The sequence below is a fragment of the Panthera tigris genome, chromosome D3, assembly GCF_018350195.1.
Source record: "Panthera tigris isolate Pti1 chromosome D3, P.tigris_Pti1_mat1.1, whole genome shotgun sequence".
NCBI lineage: Eukaryota > Metazoa > Chordata > Mammalia > Carnivora > Felidae > Panthera > Panthera tigris.
In genome coordinates this window covers 91,545,759-91,564,996 of record NC_056671.1, presented here as the reverse complement: position 1 = coordinate 91,564,996, position 19,238 = coordinate 91,545,759, and the positions used below count along the sequence as shown (strand labels likewise).

General features: G+C 57.0%; 1 protein-coding gene and 1 long non-coding RNA gene across 11 annotated transcripts in view; one reads left to right on the top strand and one right to left on the bottom strand.

Annotated features, from left to right (window-relative positions):
- LOC122232559 overlaps positions 1-11,174 on the bottom strand; it is a 39,662-nt gene extending 28,488 nt beyond the window's left edge. Inside the window, exon 1 of the long non-coding RNA XR_006209916.1 lies at positions 10,264-11,174. This is a non-coding gene — a long non-coding RNA (uncharacterized LOC122232559). The remainder of the gene's footprint in view (positions 1-10,263) is intronic.
- The window catches only part of LOC102963012 (myelin basic protein), a 116,822-nt gene continuing 107,197 nt past the window's right edge, over positions 9,614-19,238 (top strand). The window contains exon 1 of one of the 10 annotated variants that reach the window (XM_042962188.1): positions 9,614-9,828. The gene's annotated coding sequence lies outside the window, so the exon portion shown is untranslated. Of the gene's footprint in view, positions 9,829-11,854; positions 11,874-12,012; positions 12,128-12,508; positions 12,715-12,885; positions 12,905-13,103; positions 13,892-16,202; positions 16,779-19,238 lie in introns of those variants that run through there. The other 9 variants (XM_042962195.1, XM_042962190.1, XM_042962187.1 and 6 more) reach the window with 9 other exon arrangements.

Here is a 19,238-nt window from a genome sequence, read left to right as displayed (position 1 = left end):
ATTAAAAAAAATTCAAATATAAAATTACCAAAGTTTAACTGAAATGTATTGTATCATTTAACAAATATTTATGAAATGTTCATAACATGCGACGCAGACAGAAAACTCTCTTAGACCTCTTGAAAATGACAACGAAGAGAGGGGCGCCTGGGTGGCTCAGTCGGTTGAGCGCCAGACTTCAGCTCAGGTCATGATCTCACAGCTCATGGGTTCGAGCCCCACGTCGGGCTCTGTGCTGACAGCTCGGAGCCTGGTGCCTGCTTCGGATTCTGTGTCTCCCTCTCTCTCTGCTCCTCCCCTGCCCGTTCTCTCTCTCTCCCTCTCAAAAATAACTAAACATTGAAAAAAAATTTTAAAGAGTTTGTGGAAATGTGTAGAAGGTGTCACATTTCCCCGCCAACATGGTCTCCTATTGTCCCGCTTATGAATTTTTAATGGCCCCCGGTTATCCCCAGTGTAAATCTCAGAGCTCTTGACGTCAGTGACCTCCCCTCTGTTACCCGTCCAGCCTTATTTCATGACACCACCTCCTCCCTTCCACACTCTCCCTCACGTCCAGGACTTTCTACACCCTGTAGTTACTCCTTCCGTCACTAGCACTTAATGTAGTGTATGTTGTGCTGAAATACTAACCCTTGTTTTTCACGTCTGTATGAGCACTTGCAGTCAGGTCTGTTCTGGGTAAAACCGGGAGGAGGGAGAGCTCGCGGCACCCCAGCGTGCACAGCCAGTCCGCCTCCGCCGAGGGTCTGCCCCCCAGCCCCCCGGAGCTCTCTCCTCCCCGCTCCAGGAACCAGATGAATGAGGGAAGACCCCAAACCGGTCCCTGCGAAACGGAAGCAGCTAACAGCTTCCATTTCATTTGCCGCTCTGATAGCATTTGCATACTATCATGAATCAAAGCCTTAAAATCGAATTATAACGTTATCGGGCCAGACTTGCCGTCAGCAGCAGCAGAAAATTGTGTTTGGGGGGAAGGCAGGGGACGACCTTTCGAATGCCTGCACTACCAACTGTCTCCTGCCCTCCCGGAAGCCTGCCCTTGGCTGCACTCTGCTCGCCGGGCAAGCATCTACCGCACAGACGAGGAAGCCGCGTTTTTCACTCAACCCGCTATTATCGCACCTGCCAAGACAGGACCGCGCAGCTATCCGTCAACACGCAGCGCGCATAAATTTCCACAATAAGCCAGAGATGATTAAATAAGTTTTGTAGAACAGCATTTGAAATTTCGCTTTTATCTACATTTTTCATGATAGTCGGCAGAGAACTGATTGCCCCCATCCAAGAAGAGAATAATTCGGCATCTTAAAGAAGTTCAGAGGCGCACATTAGCACAAGAAACACATCGAGCTCCGGCGAGCTGGGCCCACGCGGCTTCGAGGCCGCTTCAAGCACTCTGTCTTTCAGCTCCGCCAAATGCTAGTTTTTCAAAGCATCCAGATGTCTATCCTGAAGGCAATTATTTCCTTAAAGTTCATGAGGAGTTGGAGACAAACAGAAAATACATCTTAACATTGGTCTGTTTATCCCGCGGCCATAGACATTAAACAGTAAATTCATGACGACTCTAGACGTTGTGAGGAAAAGGGGGCCCAGGTATAAATTCAGCCACTGACACTAGGACACCCACGTTAGCCGAGACAGTCCGTACAAGTTTGCAAGTTCTCTCAAGAAACACCGCCAATGCCTCCGTGATGGGCACGTTCGCTGTGTCCACTTGCCTGGTCTGTGGTGCCCAGCTGTCCGGTCACATACTAACCTAGATGTTGCCATGCAGATATATCGTAGACACGATTAGTACCTTCAATCGGGTGACAGTAAAAAGATGACCCTTGAGAATATGGATGGGACTCATCCAATCAGTCGAAAGCCTTGGGAGCAAACACAGAGGTTTATTGAAGAAGGAATTCTGCCCCAGACTGCAGTATCGGCTTCTGCCTGAGTCCCCAGCCTGCCTGCAGACGACGACCTCACCGTCTCCGGGGTCTGTGATCCACTCCCCAGGCATCAACCTCGTCGTGGGTGGCGGCTGGATCGATCCATACATAGACATCCACGGCCCATATTGGTTCTGTCTCTCTGGAGAGCCCCGGAGGGAAGCCACCTTCCCCTACCAGATAGTAATTCATTGATGACCCACCTGCGACAGTTTTTGCAAGCGTAGAAGCCCTGTGAATACATTTAGATATACTGTCTTAAAGAACAGGTTCTTCATGGCATTAGATCAGTTTTCTCAAGCCATACCTGGTGCCCTGAACACATCGGCAGAGTGACTCAAGAGGCCAGAAGAGGCAGGAAACCTTCCAAAGGGCTTTATCATGTCCAGGATTCACTTTAAGATCTGATTCCCTGTGACTGGATGGGTCAGAACCACGCAACTGGAACTTACATGTGCACACACGGAACCACGACACCAGGCTAATCTTGAGATGCTTCCCTGCTGCTCCCGAGGTCTAACGAGAGCACGCACCTACTACTTAGTCAGCTTTAACTGAGCTTTTGTGCCAACTTGATTATTACATATTTGTCTCATTTCACTGCAGCGAAATTCACATGCATGCATGAAAGATCCTCATTAACTCCTGGGAAGAGACCTGCCTGACTGTTTCTCTGTAAGGGTTCATTTAGGAACCCTCTAAATGAAAAGTGGAAATCGCGGGCTATCTCCAAGGGGATCAGCTGTGGTGTCCCGGAAGAAATTGTCACATTAACATAAACTGACACCTGTGACCCGTGGCTTCTCCTCAGCCGTATCTCCTCACGGCTCCCCACCTGCACCACGCTGTGCAGTGTGGCAACGTGACATGTTACAAGATGCTGTGAGTTCTGGGTCTCAGTCTGTGGTATCCGTGATTTTATAAAGGCAAGTTTGAATTATACACGGAATTATAAGTAATTCACTGAAAATGAATGAGGGGACCTTTCTTTCAAAAGATTCTTAGGGCTTTTGGAGCGCCTGGGTGGCTCAGTTGCTTAAGCATCCAACTCTTGATTTCGGCTCAGGTCATGATCTTGTGGTGCGTGAGTTCGAGCCTCGCGTCGGGCTCTGCACTGGGTGTGGAGACTGCTTGGGGTTCTCTCCCTCCCTCTCTGCCCCTCCCCTGCTCACGTGTGCACTCTCTCTCTCAAATAAATAAACTTAAAAGGATCTTCTGTTTTTTTTAAGTTCTCTGGAACGCTGGAATTTGGGTGGCTTTTCTCAAAGCAGGGGTCAGGTTTTACTAAGAGTATAAACATAAGCCTGTGCCGTGAAGTCACCGGTATCTAATTCGGATTAATTGATCATTCCAGCCATATCCATCCCATAATGACGGCCCAAAGCGTCAGGAGTGCATTTACCCGTGGTAGCGTGTGTTTCGTCCGAGATGTTGAGTGGATTAGGTACTACGACCAGTGGAGACTTTCTATTATTATGTAACAGGAATGCCACGGTTCCACTGGTTCTCGGAATTTTCCATGGTGCGTCCGTACACATTTTCTCACTTAATACTCACAACCTCCTATAGCTTTACCTTTCAGATGAGCAAATTGTGCCTTAAAGAAAACGCGTGAGTCATCGGCAGGATATGATAACCCGGGGGAGTCAAAAGTGGGACGTGACCCCCGGGGCCGGTGCCCTCTGCGTCCTACCGTGCCGTGTTCTCTGGCCCCGACGCCTTCCCCAGCTCCTCCCCAGACCCTTAGCTGCTTCAAACCCACTTGAGGACTCCCGTGTAAGGACGCCTCACGTTCCGAGAGCTCTTCCTTCCCCACGGATGGCCGAGGACCGGTCTGCGCGTAGATAGATGTCTTTATTCCGTTCGTCTTCAAGGTGTCACTCTAGTGACCAGCTGTGCTCTAGTATACTCCAATGATACCTTGACAGCCAGGCAGAACGAAGGAGGGTTGATGTAAGAGGCCAGGGGGTCTTTGCGGCAGACTCACACACAAGGAACTGAGTCCCCGGCAAGACCACCAGCCAGTCCCCACACCCCATGGTGAGCAGTGAGGAGGGGGGTGGTCGGGATCTATTTACTGACACAGAAAAAGTAGCTTATGACATTCTGCTCAGTAGGAAAAGCAGATTACAAAACAATAACACAAAATAGCACAAAATAACGGCACGATTACAGTTTTATAAACAGAGAGAGAACGAAAATGTCTGGAAGTGAAAATGCACGCCATGCCCAAGTAATCACTTCTCAGGAGTGTAATCTAGAGCTTTTTATTTTAAAAACAAAGTGTGTCTGCATTTTCTAACTTTCAACTGCAAGCAGGTAGTGATTGAGTAATCGCGTTACCAGTCACTCCTGGCTCAGCGATCACTGTCACACCAAGGGCCCCCTCCCTCCGGCCTCCAGGGGTCAGGACAGGGACGGGCAGGGGCAACACTGGACCCCCGGGGTCAAGGCAGGGAAGGGCAGGGACAGCACTGGGCCCCACACCGAAGCACTGACAGGCGTGAGCACTTGTAACGCCTCTCCTGGTCTGCAAGATAAGCATCTTCGAACCCCAGGACCTCGAGTGAACTTTCCGCGCAGCTGAGACACCACATGTCACCACATGTCACTGAGCGGCCCACAGTGGCATTGCCACCGCCCAAGGTCCGGCCTCCCATTCCCATCCCAAGACACACCCCACTGCTTGTAAGGTGTTATTTGCAGACATCTAAGTATATATAAAGATATGGAGAGAAGGGCAGTGGATGGGGGAGAGAACGGGACCAGAAAATATTTGGAAAGGCAGGACCGAGCCCCCTAAATTCCCCACTAAATATTAGAAATGTGAGTTCCTTTTCGCCCGTGAGCGGCCTCGTGCGATTGGGGTTTGACGTCGCTCGGCCTCGGAGCAGGCGTGCGTGGGCGCGGGAGAAGCGCCGCGGGGTCTCCCTCGGGCACCGCGGGCGGCTAGTCCTGACGCCCCGAGGTGCGCGGGGGACGCACGCTCGCTCAGGGAGGGGTTGGCGCAGCGCGAGGCTGCAAGGGGAGCAGGTGCCCAGGCCCCGAAGACAGACGGCGGATGCCGCCCTCGCCCTTCACCCTGCAATGTCGCGTCATCAGCGCTGCATCGACGGGCAGACAGCAGGCGACGGCCCGAGAAGCGCGTTCGACCGGCTTAAGGGCGTAAGCGACTTAAACACCTCCCCCTCCCCGCGCCCCCACGCTCCCGGCTACGGCAAGCGTTTCTCCTGACTCGTGTCTTACGCTATCAGAACTGTCCTCTCAATGGCCTCCACTCAGGTCTCCTCTGCGACCTGGCTGTGGTTACCCCAGGCGCTTTGGACAAACCGTTTCTATTTTCCCTTACGGGTGGGAAATGCACCCACGCGGGCAGACGCTTCCTTAGTCTGTACGGTCCCGGCCCCAGGCGAGCATCTTACGCCCAGCACCTCACGGATCCGTGGGACAGTGGACGGATAAGGGCGGGACCACTGCCACCACTTACAAGTGGGGAAACCGAGTCGCGCAGGGGCCAACCAGCTCGCCCGAGATCACACAGCGTGTTGCAGGGCAGAGGCTGGAGCCAGACTTCCGCCTCCTGTGTCCCTGCGGTCCCAGTGACAAAAGTCATTGTTACGTGCGTGTCACATGCGAACGTGAGCCGCCACTACGCTTCCTCCGGAGTGACGCCCTCCCTGCTGACCACCGGGGACCACGCAAACTCAGCCGGCCCCACCGACGAAGCCCCGGGCTCTCACTCGGAGACTGAGCCTAAATCAGGAGGCAGAGCCGCAAAGCCCAGGGAGCGTCGGAGCTGCTGCGTCAAGCCGCACCTGAAGGCAGCATTCTTTGTGACCTTCCTGTGGCAGCATGCAGTGGAGCCCTTTTATTGCTCAAGCCATGGTCACGTTGGCTCTCTTCCACTTACGCCTAATACGTAATTTGGTCCCGGAGTGTGACGTCATTACCAGCAGCTTTACACGGAACGAATATAGAACGGGCTGCACTGGAGACGGGCAGTGACTGGCCGTCCTTGACATTTGAGAGTGAACACACAGCTGCACGATGTCGGCTGGCCTTTGGCACCCGGAGGCGTGCGGCCGCAGGACGGCAGGATGGTAGGACAAGTCCCATGGGGCGGGGGGAGCACTGAGCACCTCAGGAAGCAGGTAAGCTTACCCTGCAGCTGGCCACCGTCTGTGGACAGAGCGGACCCAAACGCTGGCTTGGTGTTCAGGACACCTGTCTCCCTCTAGCATGCCATCCAGTCTATGGGGCAGCCTGGGGACCAGGAGGCTTGCAGGGGTGTCTCCCCACAGGGCCGAGCCCAGGGACAGCAGGGACTTGGCGAAAAGGGAAGATGGGGACAGACGGTGAGCCTGACCTTCAAGCGGACCCCAGGCTACTGGCTCTCCGCCATCTGCCGTCGCGGGGTGGACAGGACGTGCCCCTCCCACCGCCTCCCACCGGCGCAGGGCAAAGCACTTCGCTGCAGAGCGAAGCAGAGGGACGCCCTGTTCCAGGATCGAGTCCCCGAATGCTGGCTCACACACAGTGACTGAGAACGAGCCCTGGGTGGTTACTAAGCAACCGACAGGAAACTAATAGGACAGAAGCCTGACTTGTCAAAAACACTGTGTTGCCAGGGAGACTGAAGCTGACGGTGAGGTCTCCTCACCCCTCGGATCCCTCCAGCCGGCGAGTGGCCTCACACCGCGCTGGCTGGAAGGCACCTCGGCACCAGGCCCTGGGGTGGCCCCGTGGCCCCGGGCCTGCGGGATATTCTCCCAGGAGCCCTGGCTGTTCTGTCCACCCCAAAGGGCCAGGCTGTGGGGTTTCCTCCCTCCCCTTTTACAACGAGCCCTTGTTTCCCTCTACCATGGTGGGGGGGGGGGCGGCAGCCACGGGTCCCCAGACCCTCAGGAGCTTCCCCCAGGTGAGGTGAGAGGGCTTCACCTCACCTGAAGGCCCGAGCCAAGAACGGCCGTGAGTCTGCATGAGGTTTGCTTTCTTCTCACGCAGGGCTCGGTGAAGGTGTCTCCTGCCATTCTGGAAAGTGAAAGTCTGTGCGGAAGCCCTAAGTGGCGTCCTGCCCTCTCTTAGCTGAGGACGCCACCGCCCAGAGTCCCACGTCCCCTCCGTCAGCAACAGCTCCGAGATACTGCCTCTGGTAGCACATGCCCTCGGGGCAGCTGGCCCCGTGCCTCGGCTCTGGGGCTGAAGTCCAGACAAATCACGAAATCCCACCTGCGGCCAACAGGCCAAGGGTGGTCCCAAGACTTAAAATGTCCCAACCGACCACAGCCCTCGACTGGCAGGGCAAAGCATGAAGGTAGGGGGCCCTTGGCTGCCCCTTGGGACAGAGAGACAGAGGGACGGAGGGGGAGACACTTACAAGGGAGGGAAGTAGGAGTCAGGGGCTGAGAAGAGAGAAACCAGCTTCTGGTCACGGCTTGGGATCGGCCGGGACACCCACACGCACACCCACACGGGACGATTTTCCTAACCCGCCCGGGGCCCTGGTCCTGCGCTGGCCAAGCCACTGGGAAGTTACGTACACGGAGATGTGGGCAAGCTGGCAGGATCGGGATGTGTCCTGGGCCCTGGCTGGTCAGTGAGGTCCTTCCCGGGGTGGACAGGACGCCAGCGTGGGCGGGGGGGTGGCAGGACACGTGGGGTTCTGTCACGCCGCTGGCTCCCAGGGCTAATTAGTGAGGCCACATCTGAGGACACAGGATCTTAGGGACATTTAACGTTTCTTCAAATCTGTCACAGAATAGACCGCTTTTCTTTGTGCAAACCTGGTCGTATCTTCGGCTACCGTAGAGATAAAATCACCGATGATCCCGTATGATCCAGGCTTGTTTGCATTTCTTTTAGTAGCCTGTGAAACATGCCCTCTGCCAAACAGAAGCTAATTCTGTTTTCCTCACCAAAGCGAAACCTCTGGAATTGCTGCCTTTGGTTGCCATAAGAACAGTTATATATAAATGTTCGATCCCAGGGACAGGATACAGATTTGCAGGTTAGTTGAACCCTCGTGTGGTTTCTTTCATATCAGCCATTAGGGTCGGACATTTTAAGATGGGACATAATTAAGAGCCCCAAGGTATACCCGTTTCAGTAAAAACTCCCGGGTTGCATTTATCTTGCACTATTCAGCCAGAAGCTTTAAGTACAAAACCACCTGCTGGTCACGGGTGGTGCTGAGCCTGTTATGACACCGACGAGCGAGCAGAAACGTTTCCCGAAGGCGAATGGGGTTCGTTAAAGTGTCAGACGACCCAGAGCCCTGTCTCACTTGCACTGTGAAGAAATGAAGTCCCAGAAGAGCTAAATGCTTGCTCCAAGGGCTCAGGAGAGACCGGCTGGCAGGCTCGGGCACTCGCCTACCAAGGCCCCGGAGCTGGCAGAAGGACCCTCCCCGACCCGGACCCACTGCATCACTGCTCTGTTCTGTTTCTTAAGAAGGGCTCCCAAGTGTTACGAGCTCTGGGCCCCGCGACACTTGTCCCCATGAGTGTACAAGAGGGTTGAGGAGGGTCCTTTACCGTCCTTGAGGAGCACTTTCAGACAGGAATGTAGGCAGCCAGGGGCCCTGCTCTCTGGAAGGTTCCATCAGCGTGCAAATGGGCTGCACTCTTTCACATCCTAAACAATAAGCATCTCCTGACTCCCCCATCCCCCTCGCACCCGTGTCTTCACCCCTTTAGCAAACTCCCGGAAAGGAGGGTGTGCGGGCACGGCCTCAGATTGCCCCCCACACTCAGATCGTCACTCCGGTCCTGGCGACGGTGACCCAAGACCTCCATGCCGCTAGACCCGAGGGCCCCCGCCGCACATGGCCACCTTCCCGAGAATCATTGGCTGGCTCCTCCCCCACCGGCCCCGTCTGTCGTGGCAGGCTCCATTAAACACACCCAGTGAGCCTCCGTTCAGACCCGAACAGGTGCGTCCGAAAGAGAGAGGCTGACCTCTCCCTGGTCACTCAGTCCTCCAGCCGCTCAGACTCTGTGCTGTGGCCCCAGGCCCAAACTCCCATCTCTGTTCCTAACCACCCCCTCCTCTTCTCTCTCCTCCAGCCACAGTGGGCTCCTACAAGCCCTTGAGCACGCAGACATGCCCACCCCAGGACCTTTGCACTCGCCACCCGCATTTCCTGGAATGTGCTCCTCCACCCACACCCCCGAGACAACCACAGGGCTTGCTCCCATCACATTGCGAGCCCCCTTCCCTGTCTTGTTTTTCTCCTGGGCACTTCTTTATAAGGATCAGGCCCTCATTCTACCCGTGATCTTCCTGTTGGTGAGCCCCCACTGCTAGGTCAAACCCCTGGGACAACTGCAAGGACAACAAGGACACCAAGGAGATGCCCACCCACTGGTGCCCTTGCATTCCGGAGGAAGTCCTTGGCGCTGGGCGTGTGGGGCAGGACCGTGTGAGAAGGAGGCTTCGCCCCACCACTGTTTGTAAGTACCCGTCCTGCCATGCTCTGGGCGCAGGGCCCCTAACGGGGTGTGTTATCTGAACAGCCAGCCCGCCCTTACAGAGCCCTTATCTCTCCCTCTCCCCCTCGGCTGGTGTCCGGTCCCACAGAACCCACCCCGCCCGCCGGGCAGAGGCCTGCCTGTCGGTGAGACCCCTCCCTCCCTCTGCCTCAGTGCCCCTCCCCACCCTGCCTGTCCCAGTGGGCACCGTCTTCAGTCGCCCCCAGCAGCGGGCCCCGCGGGCCTGAACTGCAACGGCGATGACAGGGGGGTGTCTGCTTCAGCTGCGCCCTCGGGAGCCCAGGGCCCTTTGGGACGCGGGAAGCAGGTCCCGTCCCAGAGCTGCCTGGAGGACGCAGGGCGGAGCCTGGAAAGCCCTTCGTGCTGGAACCAGCAGAGGCCCGAGCACGATTTCTAAGGTCGGCACCGCACACCCTAGGTCCTCCCAGCTCGCGGGGGGGGGGTGCCCGCCTGCCTCCTTCCCCATCTGGCTGTGCGCCCCGAGGGGGAAACGGCCACCGGGTTTTCCCGGTGCCCGTGCAAACACGACCATGCGGCCCCGCAGTGGGGCCCTGAACCCGCACACGCGCTGGGCGAGCCGGGGGTGGGGGGATGGGCACGGGGGCCCAGGGCACACAGGTGCTTGGAGCCGCTGTGGAGGCCACGGGGACATCCGCAAGTCGGGAGAGGAGTGTGGGGTGACGTGCGGGGGGTGGGGGTCGTGGTCGCGGTCTCGAACCCTCAAGTGTTCCCTCCTCATTCACGCGTCTTGTGCCGCGTTGTGCTTAACTGCACTTTCTGGACCGCGCGCCCCTCGTCTACCGGTGTTTGTGACCCGAGCCGAATCCACCCACCTCCTAACCGGGACGTGTGAGGAAGCAGTCCACCCCTCCAGCCTTTGCAGGTACATTTTCTGCTTTGCGAAGGTCACCGGCAGACTGTCACTGACGAACCGGGGTGAACGTGGGGTTCGGGCCTCGTCCAAGCAAAGATACAATCACCAGGGTGCAGTTTGCTGGTGCGGAAGAGAAAACTCAAAATGCACGCCGTCTTGGCCACTGGAAATCATTTGGGTTAATTTGCCTACTTCTCTGGCTGGGGTCATCTGAAGTTCAGTTCCACTCACCGCAAATTACCGAGTGTGTGTCTGCAGCAGGATGGAGTCCTGGGGGGTCCCTGCCCTCCTTGCCCGACGTGTACGCGGGTCGGCGGGAATTGTAACAGGATCTTCTCAGAAATACCAAAGAGAGGGCGAGGCTTGGGTCATCTTTCCTTACTTGTCGAAAGACCTCTTTCAGTTTTATTCAGCAAAATGGATGTCTGTGTTTTGTTAAGGGTGCGTGGCCACCCTTACACAAAGCGTGACTCTCCCGAAGTCTCCCGACTTTCCAGACGCAGGAAAGCCCTACGACTGGACCTTCCAAATGCCACCTGTCGCTTTACCGAATAGGGTCCGTTACTCCCTCCCACACATCTTCTTTCAAGTACCCATGGATATGAATTTGGGGGGCACTGTATCTCCCAAAAATATGCACGGCGGAATTTTATAAATACTTTAAAAAGCATTTTAACCGCCAAGCCGGACATTTGCAAAGACCCCCTGCTGGCGTTTGTAAAGTTTCTATAAATCCCTGAAAACCATCAGAAGCAGCTGGAAATGGAAGAAGGATGCCGTTTCAGTGTGGCCTAAGGGACTCCCCCGACCCACCCAGCCTTCAGGAAAGTCTGCAGGGCAGGACCCCAGGGAGGAGGGGGGGGAGGAGCTGTTTGTGATGCGGAAACAGACATCCAAATGGAAGCCAGGTTCTGGGCTCTTCTGGTCTGAACTTTAAGAAGCTTGGGGTGGGGGTGGGGGTGGGGGTGGGGGTGGGGGGGCTGGGAGTGGGTGAGTCAGGGACCTGGGAGCTGCCTGGGTCTGACTCAGGGCCCTGTGTGCCCTCAGTATTGGCCGGGCTCCCTCACTCTTGCCCTGTTTCCCCGTTTCTGACCTGGAGCCCGAGGGCATGAGGCACGAAAATTTTAAGTGTGGCACAGGGGCGTGCGGTTTCCACTCCTCCTCCTGACCCCGCACCTCACACTCCGGAATCTGTCTTGCCGAAGAGAGGATCAGGTTGAACATTTATATTACTGCAGACAGATTTCTCCTAGAATCACCAGCACCTGAACTTGGTTGCGAGACCCCTGGGGTCCCTGAGGGCGGCTGGTTGGGGCAGACAGCCGTGAACCCACACCCGGCTGGCCCAGGGGACACAGGCTCGCTACATACTTCCCCCTGCTCCTAACAAATACTGCCGCTCCCTGTGGGCTCCGGGGCAGTGACAGATTCAATTCCCTGACCCCGATTCCAAGTCAGGAGGGACACCAGCGTGTCAGCTCTCCCTCCCACCTCCGACCTCCCCACCGCCAGGAGGCGGCCAGGAGCCATGGGGGAGAGCCCACCTGCCCATCAAGTCCGTGTGTCCAGGTGACTAATGTGCGAACAGCAGGCTCCCTTCAAGACCAAAAGTGTGACACTGACCAGGGGACCGCCGCTTGGGTGACCCAGGGTTCTTCGCCCCTCCCACTTGGCCGTTTTCTGGTCTGTTTTGTGTGTTCTCTCCTGCCTCCTCTGGGGACACGCGGAGCCCCCACGGAGCCCCTGTTTGTGGTGCCGGGATCCACGCAAAGCTAATGACCTGGGGCTCCCAAAGGCCAGCCCGGGGAACCGAAGGGGAGTCGGTGGGTGGATGCGGGCCCGCAGCTGAGCTTTGGCCCTAAGTGGCCAGGCTGAGAAACGGGGGCCTGGAGACCTTATCTCAGGTCCCTCCTGGCGGCCTGGGGGGTGGAGGGGGTGGGGTTGGGGTTCGGAGGCTTGGCCCCTGGGAAAGGTTCCCAGAGAAGCGGTTCGGAGGCGGCCCAAGCCGGCCTCGCCCCGCCGGCACCGATTCTGCGCCCCGGTCCCCGCGCGTCCGCGGCCCTCCGCGTGGCCAGGCGGTCCCCGAGCGGTCCCCGAGGCGGTCCGGGCGGCGGGGCGGGGGCGGGGCGGCAGGTGGGCGGGCTCCGCGGGCGGCCGTGTTTACCTGGCTCGCAGGAAGCCGGGGCGGCGGGGGCGGGGGGCGGGGTGCGCTCCGGGCCTCGAGCAGCCGCCGTCAGTCACCGCCGCGCGCCAGCGAGGACGAGCCTGCGGCCCTGGCGGCCCGCGTCTCCCTCCCCGGAAGGCGGCGCCGGCAGCTCCGGGACCCGGCCGCCCCCGAGGGGGACCCGGGCAGCGGAGAGACGGCGTGGGAGCCCGCGGCGCCCCTCGGCCTCGGAGCGGCGAGCGCGCGGTGGGTGATCGCGGCGGGGGCGGGCCGCGGGGACCTGGGGAGGGGGGGGGGTGACGCGGGGCGCGGGGCTCTCCGGGGCAGCGGCGCAGGTGGCGCGCAGGAGGCCGCCCGAGGTCTCCCTGCGAGCTGGTGGGCGCGGGTGTGGACGCCGGTCTACAGCGGCGGGCGCGGGAACCCGACGGGTGGCCGGGTATGGTCTCTGGCGGGGTCCGGCGGCCCCGTCGCGGGAAGAGCGGGCGGCCTGGGGTTGGCGGTGGGGGTGGGGTTCGGGGGTGGGAGGTGACCGAGGTCAAAGGAGGCGGCTCTGGGCGGCGTGGAGACGGGTGCCGGAGGCGGCGAGCTGAAGAGCAGGCTTGGGGGGGGGGGGGGTCCCTACCCGGTTAAAGTGCCTGCAGATTCCCCGCGTGGAGCCCCGCGGACGCCCCCGCCCCGCCCCAGACGGACCAAGTTTCCCTTTGATCGCGGGGGGCGGGGACCGGAGACGCCTGGCTTCCGCTTTCTCGGGGCCTGTCCCAGCTCCGTCGCGCGCCGCCCGCGGCCACCGGGGTCCACCTGCGCCCACCTGCGCTCCTGGCGCCTGGGAGCGGGCGGCGCGCGCGCCCCTCCTGGGCCCGACGCGGGGGAGGGGGGGCGGTGACCCCCAGGGTGTGTGTGTGGTGCTCTCAGGGCGCTGGCGCCCAGGTGGCCCGGGTCTTGTGGGATGCTGGTGGCAGCGCCTGGTTTCTTTTAGGATCTGCTTTCTCCCCTCTTATCGGAAGGCGGAGTGGAGTTTGCAGAACGTGTACGTTTTTTTGTGGGGGGATCTCAGTAAGGCTCTGGCAGGAAATGGGCGCGTTCTGGTTCCTGTTCTGTTTTCCAGTTGCGACAACCAGAGAGGCAGCGACATGTGTTGCGTCCCTCTCTGCTTGAGGTAGCCGGGATGTGTGCTGAGGGGTGTCAGCGTGGTTCCGGGGGGCCGCTCATCCGGCCAGGGACGCCCACGCTGCTAGAAGGAGGTTTCCAGAGGAAGTGGAGTGTGGGGAGCATCCTATGTAACACCCGTGGTTATTTGAGATTTTCACCGGCCAAGGTCAGGGAGACATTTTACAGACCACGGCCTCCAAGTCGGGGACCACCCTGAGAGACATCACTGCCTGGTGTAGAGCCGGGGAGCCTGGGACCCAGCGGCTCTTGAAGGGTAAGCCGGGTGGCCCGCACGAGGCGGGCAGCCCAGACAAGGAAGAATGCCCATCAGTAGTTTTTTTGTGGGGTTTTTTTAATGGAATGAACAAAAACCTGAAGGGAAGGAAACCGGTTAAAAGTTACTGCACCACATCGCTTAACAGTAACTCTCAGGGTTGTAACTGTTCTGAAATGACTACTTTTATTAACCTGGGGTCACACAAAAGTATTTGGTTCAAATCCAGGGTGAAAATCTTTACCTAAACTATCACACTCTGCCCCCAGATAAGAAAGTTTGGGAAAAGTCACTTGCTTTGTGATTTGCCTCTGAATCCTCTGTGGTGGTTCTGAACGCTGGGTCTTTCTTGCTGCCTGGTGGCTGATGGCAGTGACTTTGTGCTGAAAACTAGACCGCAGCCTTCCCTGGGATGTTCTGTTGCCACCTGAACTTCCAAATGTCAGTTGAATCATGTGGTCGCCGACAGTCAAGTAAGACGTTGCCACCCCAGGTTTCCACAGCCCGTCCTTTCTAGCCACCGCCAACGTGCACCCTCCCCCCTCCCCCTCCCCGAGCCCTTGGCACCACAAGTCCTGTTCCCCATTTTCTACAATTTCATCATTTCGAGAATGCTGTAGAAATGGAGTCTTACAACATGCAGCCTTTCTTTTTGACTGGCTTTTTTTTTTTTTTCCCACTAAGCGCAATTCTCTTCAGATCCGTCCAAGTTGGTTATATATCTGGCGGTCTTTCTGGTTTATTGCTGAGCAGTATTTCGTGGTACGGATGGGCCACTCTGGATTCTTTGGTTTTCAACCATTCACTCTTTGAAAGGCACGCTGATCATTTCCAGTTTGGGGTTATCGAGCATAAAATCGCTGTGGCCATCCACGGACAGGTTTTCCTGCGAACGTAGTTCTCATGTCTTTGGGATACATGCCTGAGAGGTCAATTGCTAAGTCATAGGGTAAGCGCATGTTTAGTTGTATGAAAACAAACACAAAGACAGCTACACTCTTTTCTGCACCAGCAAGGGAGGAGTGACCCAGGATGCGCACAACCTTGTGGGCATTCAGCACCCTCGCTGCTTTTCAGTTTAGCTGTGAGAACAGCTAAGGTGTCTCACGTGACGTCGTGATGTTAATTTGCACTTCCCTCCCCGGTAACGATGTTGCAGATTTTCATGAGTGTAACTGCCATCTGTGTATCCCGTCGGTGAACAGCCTGCTCGTGTCTGACTGGCTGTTTGGCCTTGATTGTCCTTAATGTGTTCTAGACGCGGGTCCCGGTGGTTTGCAGTGATTTCCTTTTATGAGTTGTGATGGTGGGGGTGGGTAAGTAAGAATTTTCTGTGAGCCTGACATCCTGGAGGCTTTTCCCCCGTTGTTTTTTCTACGTATTGCAGATTTGCACGTTCCGCTGAAGGCCGATTTAATTTCTCCCGAAGCGTGAGGTGCAGGTTGAGGGCTTTTGGCTTTGTTCGGTTGGTTCTGGCCTGAGTGTCTGGTTGTTCCCAGGCTGCTGTCGAAGGGAGGGTCACCCCTCCCCCAAGGTGCTTTCCTCCTTCGTCAGATTTGTGCGCGTCTGTTTCTGGGTTGTGGGTGTCTGTTCCGTCCGCCAGGGTACACTGTCTGGATTACCGTCCCCGGGGGGAGTAAACCTTAACGTCAGGCAGACTGGGTCCTCTCTGCTTTTCTTTATTAAAAGCATGGTGGCCGGGGCGCCTGGGTGGCTCAGTCACTTAAGCGTCTGACTTCGACTCAGGTCATGATCTCGCAGTTCCTGGGTTTGAGTCCCATGTCGGGCTCTGTGCCGACAGCCCGGAGCCGGCTGTGGAGCCTCTGTCCCCCTCTCTCTCTGCCCTTCCCCAACTCGTACGTGAACTCTCTCTTTCTCTCCCTCTCAGAAATAAATAAGCATCAAAATTTTTTTAATTAAAAAATAGAAATCGCGGTGGTTCCTGAGGGCCCTGTGCCTTCCCTCGCAAGTGTCACAACAGGCTTGCCTTACATCAGAAAACTCTCCGTGGGATCTTGACTTCCTTTTAGCTAATTCACTTTCTTTGAGAGTGAAGGGGTTAACATTTTCCAAAACAAAAGAAAGGAAATGCGGTTTTATTGGTAATAAGCGATGAGCCACGTTGCACGCTTAGTGTTACGGTAGAGATAAATATAAAAAATATACCAAAAGGCAAGTTTTAACAAAGGGGAAAGAGCATGGGGAGACGGGGCTGAGAGGCAGAGAGCAGGGCAGGGGCCAAGAGAGGCTTTCTCAGTGCCTGAGGGCCTAGTTCTTGGCCACACCCCACACACACACACACACACACACACACACGCAGAGACACGTACACCCACACACTTCTCCACACACACAACCTGACACGCACACGCCCACCTGCTTGCACCTGGATTCCGTGTGTGCTGGCCGATGCTGGGGACAGTCCCCCAGGGGCACAAAAGAGCTGCCACTCTGTCCCCAAAGTTTATTTTAAATAAGGGTTAGTCCTCTGAACCTCTCGGCCCGGAGTTTCTGTTTATGTGACACCTGTTCTTGGATATAGACATACATCTTCAGGACATCCATAAAACCCTTTCAAAGGCGTAACTAAGCTCCCCCTCCCCCAGTCAGATGTGTTTTCTGGAAGGACACAGACGGGCTAATCGTGGACTCTGCAGGAAGGCTGTGTGTCCATGGGTCCAGGCCCTCCTTGGCACCCAATGGGGAAGCCTGGCAGTGCTCCTTCTCAGTCTCTCAGCCAGCCGTCGAATCCGGCCACCCCCTAGTGGCACCAGCAGGCCCAAGGGCTCAACCCCGCCCCGTGCCAGGCCGGCCACACGAGCGCCTGGGGACCACTCAGAAACCAGAGGCCTTTGCAGAACAGCTCTTCTTGGGAGGAAAGAAACAGGTAGGAAAACACTCACTTTTTTCACGTGCGGGAGCATGAGAAGCTCTCTCTTGATGGGGGTAAGACACAGCACAGCAAAACCGACCCCGACTTTGAAAAGGGGTCAGCGGCTGGTAGATGATAACCAAGCGGGTGACACCTTTCAGAGTGTGAGGGGGTTTCTCTGAGGCCTGTAGCCACAGCCTTCTTACAGGAAATGAGCTTCTGCTCAGAGCCCCTTGGCTGTTTTTCTTGAGGATGAAGTGCTTCTCTTGGCTACGTGTTGTACAGTTTATTTTTTTTTTAATTATTTTTTAACGTTTATTTATTTTTGAGACAGAGAGAGACAGAGCATGAACAGGGGAGGAGCAGAGAGAGAGGGAGACACAGAATCTGAAACAGGCTGCAGGCTCTGAGCTGTCAGCACAGAGCTCAACATGGGGCTCAAACTCACGGACCGCGAGATCATGACCTGAGCTGAAGTCGGACGCTTAACCAACCGAGCCACCCAGGCGCCCCTTGTACAGTTTAAAACACAACGATAGTCACAAGAGCCGTTCAGTATTTCATTAAATGCAGCGGTTTTCAGCAGCACACAGATTGTGATTTATGCCATAACGAAGGTTTGGGGTTGGTTTATGTATCTCCCCTGTTTTAAAACCACCCAGAAAGGGGCGCCTGGGTGGCTCAGTGGGTTAAGGGTCCCACTTCAGCTCAGGTCATGATCTCGCGGCTCGTGGGTTCGAGCCCCGCATCGGCTCTGTGCTGACAGCTCGGAGCCTGAAGCCCGCTTCGGATTCTGCGCCTCCCTCTCTCCCTGCCCCTCCAAACAAACGTTAAAAAAATTTTTTTTTTAATTTTTAAAATTTTTTTTAAAAAATTAAAAAAAAAACCACCCAGACAACCGCTGATGCTCCTGTACGCAGACGTGACGGGATTGTACTTGCTTGCGGGTTTCCTTGTGATCGGTGGTCAGCATCTGGTGCTGACCACCTGGACGTCTGGTGACCGTGCGCTCTGAGTATTCGGCAGCTGGGCCCTCACTCATCACGGCGCCACGTCCCCACCCCCCCCACCCCCCCGCCCAGCGTGGGGCCGGTGCTGCCCACCCGGGGACCCGGCCCAGCGTCTCCACCACCCAGCGGCCTGGGGCCTGGGGAGACCCGGCTCCGCGGGAGCAGTGCGCCTCGCTGCACCCCGTTGCGTGAGATTCGTGTCTCAGAGAATGACTCCTCTTTGCTGCAGCGCAGTTGGGTGACAGTTTGGTTTTTGTCAGAGAGGGTGGCGAGTGTGGCAAGCGGGGGAGGGGCAGAGAGGGGAGCGAGGCGGAGCCCCAAGCAGACTCCCAGCGGTCCGCACAGACCCCGACGTGGGGCTCGATCCCACGAACCATGAGATCGTGGCCTGAGACGAAATCAGAGTCGGACCCTTAACCGACTGAGCCCCCTACCCCCCCCGGGCGCCCCCATGGCCCCAGTGTTTTAAGTAGGGGTGGGAAAGTTGGGGCTCCCGAGGGCCTTGTCGCCACTCGCTGGCCTTCCTGCACAAGTGCCGTCCCTGCCTTGTGGGGTCGGGCGCCGTGGGATCTCCCCTGCCCCAGCCACGTCCTGCCCGCCCTCCAGGGAGAAAGTCTGTCCCTGCTGGCGGGAGCCGAGAGCCGGCAGGACGCTTCTCCGGCAAAGACCTCGCAGACACACGAGGCCACCGCCTCCCCAACCAGCAGCCGAAACAGAGAGGAAGGACTCACGCAGGCACAGTTCTTCCTTATCCGGGGTCCCGTGGAAACCTGGAGGCGAAGCTCGCACAGAGCGAACCCCCCGCCCCCGCCTCTGTGTAGATTGCCAGGGGGCGCAGAATCGGCTTGGTGGCCGGCTGGCGGGGAGCCCGCGGGCCCCGTGTCTTCTCACGAGGCTGCTGGGACAGGGCTGGCGCCTCAGCCCCCTTGGCCGGTCGGCCAACCACCTGCACACATTTCATCCAGATTCCTGTTGAATGCAGAGTCCCGGGCCTCCGTTTCCGCCGCACCACCCACAGCTTGGGGATCGGGCGCAGGAGTGTGTGTTCTCGTAAGGTCCCCAGGAGACTCCGAGGAGCCTGCTCTAAGGGAAGGAAGGAGCCGTGTCCAGTCTACACGGGGTTATCCGAGCGTACACGTGTGTGCTCACACACGTTTTCATAAGGGCACCGAAATCCGTGTGTTTCACTAGTCGAGCGACTTTGCGTCAGAAAGAGGGACCCGTGGGAAATAAATTCTATGCTTTCGTGTTTTTATCTGCGTCTTGTTTGTTACTTTCTCTGTATTTGGAGAATAGCTTTTATTTCCTGCCTAATGAGCACTGGCGCCTCTGACGAGGAGTATTTACGGGTGCCGCCCCTATTCTCATCCAGATGCCTGTACACCTGAAGCCTAACATTTTTGCGAAACTTGCTCTAAAAGCAAACGCTACAGAGCTGTGTTGCAGGCTTCCCAAATGCAGCGAA